Source organism: Psammomys obesus, unplaced genomic scaffold (assembly GCF_907164565.1).
Source record: "Psammomys obesus unplaced genomic scaffold, mPsaObe1.curated_primary_1811, whole genome shotgun sequence".
In the NCBI taxonomy this organism is placed as follows: Eukaryota; Metazoa; Chordata; class Mammalia; order Rodentia; family Muridae; genus Psammomys; species Psammomys obesus.
In genome coordinates, this window is record NW_026585644.1 from 28,788,832 (window position 1) to 28,793,924 (window position 5,093).

General features: G+C 40.6%; 1 protein-coding gene across 7 annotated transcripts in view; it reads right to left on the minus strand.

The window, feature by feature from the left end:
- Ldah (lipid droplet associated hydrolase) overlaps window positions 1–5,093 on the minus strand; it is a 75,706-nt gene that overhangs the window by 69,180 nt on the left and 1,433 nt on the right. For 4 of the 7 annotated variants that reach the window (XM_055625931.1, XM_055625959.1, XM_055625949.1 and 1 more), the window contains one exon: window positions 4,526–4,681. The exons of 2 other annotated variants lie outside the window; for them this stretch is intronic. The gene's annotated coding sequence lies outside the window, so the exon portion shown is untranslated. Of the gene's footprint in view, window positions 1–1,823; window positions 1,907–4,525; window positions 4,682–5,093 lie in introns of those variants that run through there. One more of the 7 variants, XM_055625976.1, reaches the window with a different exon arrangement.

Consider the following 5,093-nt stretch of genomic DNA (forward strand, 5'->3'; position numbering starts at 1 on the left):
AGAAGAAGAAGAAGAAGAAGAAGAAGAAGAAGAAGAAGAAGAAGAAGGAAAAAAACACTCACACTCACCTAAGTGCAGGAGGTAATTCAGTTCTGCAAGTGACAAAACACAATCTACGACAATTATATATTCCACCTTCAGCCTCAGCGTCACCCTATAAGCAGGCCTGGATGAAATCAAGCTGATAAGCATCAAGAGTCACGCTGGATGACAGCCAAGTGTGACTACAATCTGTGCAACTAAGGCAAACCTGTTTTTGTAAATACAGGTGCTTATCTGTATAATTTTTGACTTTTGAATTTTATGTAGCAACATAATTTCTCTAAATTAATCTTATTCGAACAGGCAATATGTAAAACAGAAAACCAGCATTTGATCAGTATAAATCTTAGAAGATTAAATCTATAATATTTCCATTATATTTGTTATAATGTTTATTGCAAGTATATATTCAAAGAAAAAAACCAAAGAGAACAAGAGAGCCGAACTGCTGAAAACATTCAATGTCGAGCTGTGTGTGTGTCTTACTTGGTTTCAGTATCCAAATTTCTGCTGTTTGTTTTAGCTACCCAGAATTCCTACAGTCATGAAGAAAAAGATGATAACTTTTAAAAGCATGAGCCAGAATGTCCGCAGTCTTTAATCACATTAAGCATCAAAAAGACACAGCACTGGTGTTTTCCAGATTTCCCCTTTTTCTTTTGGTATGCATGTATCCTCACCTGCTTTACATATGTACAGTAAGTAACACAAGTCAGAGATCAACTTTATGTATTTTTGTCTACTGCTCTCTGACACCTTAATTTTTTTCAGACAGGGTCTCTCACTGAATAGACTGGCTGGCCAGAGGTATTAGAATAGAGCTTTTATTGAGACTCACAGCCAAACTGTGGGCAGAGTGCAAGGAATCTTAAGAAAGAAGGAGGAGATGAAAGACCTAGAGGGGACAGGAGCTCCACAAGAGCAACAGAACCAAAAAGCCTGGGCCCTGGGGTCTTTGCAAAGACCGATACTCCAACCAAGGACCATGCATGGAGATAACCTAGATCCCTTGCTCAAATGTAGCCCATGGCAGCTCAGCCTCCATGTGTGTTCCCTAGTAAGAGGAACAGGGGCTATCTCTGACATGAACTCAGTGGCTGGCTCTTTGATCCCCTCCCCATGCGAGGAGTGCAGCTTTACTAGGCCACAGAGGAAGACAGTGCAAACAGTCCTGATGAGACCTGATTGACTAGGGTCAGAGGGAAGGGGAGGAGTGGACTGGTAGAAGGCATGGGAGGAGAAGAGGAAGGGACGATAGGATTGGGAAGGGATGAGGAAGGGAACTACAGCTGGCATACAAAGTAAATAAATTGTAATAAATAAAGAAATAAATTAAAAATAATAAAAAATTAAAAAAAAAGAATAGAGCTTTTACAAGTGAAAGACCTGTTTGAGAAAAACTTCAAGTCTCTGAAGAAAGAAATTGAAGAAGATCTCAGAAGATGGAAAGATCTCCTGTGCTCATGGATTGGTAGGATTAACATTGTGAAAATGGCCATCCTGCCAAAAGCAATCTACAGATTCAATGCAATTCCCATCAAAATACCAACTCAATTCTTTACAGACCTTGAAAAAAAGATTCTCAGCTTCATATGAAGAAACAAAAAACCCAGAATCTCCAAAACAATCCTGTACAACAACAGATCATCTGGAGGTATCTCCATCCCCAATCTTAAGTTGTACTACAGAGCAATAGTAATAAAAACTGCATGGTATTGGCATAAAAACAGAAAGGAGGATCAATGGAACCACATAGAAGACCCAGAAATAAACCCACATACCTATGAATACTCGATTTTTGACAAAGAAGCCAAAACCATTCAATGGAAAAAAGATAGCATCTTCAACAAATGGTGCTGGTCCAACTGGATGTCCACATGCAGAAAAATGAAAATAGATTTATATTTATCACCCTGCACAAAACTAAAGTCCAAGTAGATCAAAGACCTAAACATAAAACCAGATACTCTAAATCTGTTAGAAGAAAAAGTGGGGAACAGCCTAGAACTCATTGGCACAGGAGACAACTTCCTGAACAGAACACCAACAGCACAGGCTCTAAGAGCAACAATCAATAAATGGGACCTCATGAAACTGAAAAGCTTCTGTAAAGCAAAGGACACTGTCATCAGAACAAAACAACTGCCTACAGACAGGGAAAGGATCTTCACCAATCATGTATTTGACAGAGGACTAATATCGAGTATATACAAAGAACTAAAGAAGCTGAAAAGCAGCAAACCAAGTAATCCAATTAAAAAATGGGGAACAGAGCTAAACAGAGAATTCTCTGTAGAGGAATATCGAATGGCAGAGAAACACTTAAAGAAATGCTCATCCTCATTAGCCATCAGGGAAATGCAAATCAAAACGACCCTGAGATATCACCTTACACCCATCAGAATGGCCAACATGAAAAACTCAAGGGACAACACATGCTGGAGAGGTTGTGGAGAAAGGGGAACCCTTCTCCACTGCTGGTAGGAATGTAAACTGGTACAACCACTCTGGAAATCAATCTGGCGCTTTCTAAGACAATTAGGAATAGTGCTTCCTCAAGACCCAGCTATACCACTACTAGGTATATACCCAAAGTTTGCTCAAGTACACAAAAGGGATATTTGCTCAACCATGTTTATAGCAGCTTTATTTGTAATAGCCAGAACCTGGAAACAACCCAGATGTCCATCAACGGAGGAATGGGTACAGAAATTGTGGTATTTTTACACAATGGAATACTACTCAGCAATCAAAAAGGAGGAAATCATGAAATTTGCAGGCAAATGGTGAGATCTAGAAAAGATCATCCTGAGTGAAATATCCCAGAAGGAAAAAGACAAACACGGTATATACTCACTTATATAGACCTATAAGATGTGATAAACATAATGAAATCTATACACCTAAAAAAGATAATCAAGAGAGCGGACATGGGGTAAGATGATCAATCCTCGTTTAGAAAGACAGATGGGATGTGCATTGAATGTATGACAGGAGTCTACTGAGCGCATTTGAAAGACTCTAACTAGCAGTGTTTTCAAAGCAAAGACTCATGACCAAACCTTTGGCAGAGTACAGGGAATCATAAGAAACAAGGGGAGTTAGTCTGATGGGGAAAGGATAGGAGCTCCACAAGGACCAAATATATCTGGGCACAGGGTCTTCTCTGAGACTGACATTCAACCAAGGACCATGTATGGATATAACCTAGAACCTCTGCTCAGATGTAGCCTGTGGTAGCTCAGTAACCAATTGGTTTCCCATAGTGAGGGGAACAAGGACTATTTCTAACAGGAACTCAATGACTGGCTCTTTGGCCTCCCCACCCCCCAAGGGAGGAGCAGTCCTGTTAGGCCACAGAGGAGAGCTTTGCAGCCAGTCCTGAAGATACCTGATAAAACAGGATCAAATGAATGGGGAGGAGGTCCCCCCTATCAGTGGACTTGGCAAGGGGCACGGTGGAGATGAGGGAGGGAGGGAGGGACTGGGAGGGAATGAGGGATCGGGACACGGCTGGGATACAGAGTTAATAAAATGTAACTGATAAGAAAAAAATAAAATTCAAAAAAAAAAAGAATAGAGCTTTTAAGTGAGTACTCGGGATTCAAACTCAGGTCCTTCTGCTTATCCAGCGAACACTATCCTCTCAGTTATCTCCTTAATCTGCAAGAGTTAAATATAACTGTAACTAATAATAACTTGTATTACTTACTATACAAATCCAGTGGCTAAGCTTCTAAAACTTCCTCGAAAGCCAACTTTTATGCACGTTATCAAACATACAAACCCCTTACTGTCTCGCCATCAAACACAGAACACATACTTTATTTGTGTTTGATTCTTGAATGGAAACTGATCCATGTGGTTCCAGGGTTATCAGTATCTAAACTACTTGTGAAATACTTGGTGGCTGGACATGTACAGATTGACTTTTTAAAGGGTTGTGCCAGACACACAAAGTCTGTAAGTCATATGGAAAGACATGAGGCAGAAATATGAAAGCCAGCGGAAGCTCTGTTTCAAATACCAATATGCTGGTTATCTATGTGTATTAAACAACAGAGCAAGACTGGCAGTTGGTTTTTATTAGAGGTTTTATTTGAGTGGTGGTGTGGATTGAACGTAGGGCCTTGGATATGCTAGGTGAGTGTTCTACTACTGAGTAACGTCACCAGCCACTTGAGGTTTGTTTTTAAGTTTAAAATATAGTGAATCTGATTTTGCAATAGCAGACTAGCTTGTTTCCAAAAATCTTCCATTGATGACAATTAGAAAAGCCAGGGAAAAGCTTTTTTCTGTCTGTTAAAAAAATACAATAACCACTAAAAGAAATGCATAAGAATGTGTAACAAATTTGTACAACAGGAAAAAAGTAATATATGAGTAAGGAGAAAACAGAGATTAAAAATATAAAAAAAAAATACGGAATACAGAGCCTGCACACAGACCTTCTTTGCTCCCTTTGTTTCCCCAGACCCAGTACCTCAGGCTTGTCCGTAGTGCTGCAACAGATCAGCAGCTGTGGGTCCCTTCTGCCCTGCCATGTCTCCTGGGGAATCCCAGGGACATCAGGAGGGGTCCTGGCCTCTCCTCCCCCAGTCATTGCTTCACTCCAGCCTCCAACATCAGCAGGCACTCCCTGAGAACACAACAGCTGATCAGGCCAGTAAAACAGGAACACACAGCTATCACATTCGCTGAAAATCCAGAGAAGAAATAGAAACCAAGGAACAAAACACCACTCACAATACCTAGACTTATAATCACCCAAACCCAGATGATTAGGTGCCAGTGTAAGAACTCAATGAATAACAGCCAGGGCAATATGTCTCCACTAGAGCCCAACTATCCTATCACAGAAGACCCTGAACATTCCAACATGGTGGAAGCTTGCATGCACGCGCGCACACACACACACACACGTACACACACTCACACAGACCTTAAAACCAAGAGAGGTCCTTAAAGAGAAAATTCATAAATCCCATAAAGAAAGCCAGGAAAACACAAACACACACACACACACACACACACACACACACACACACACA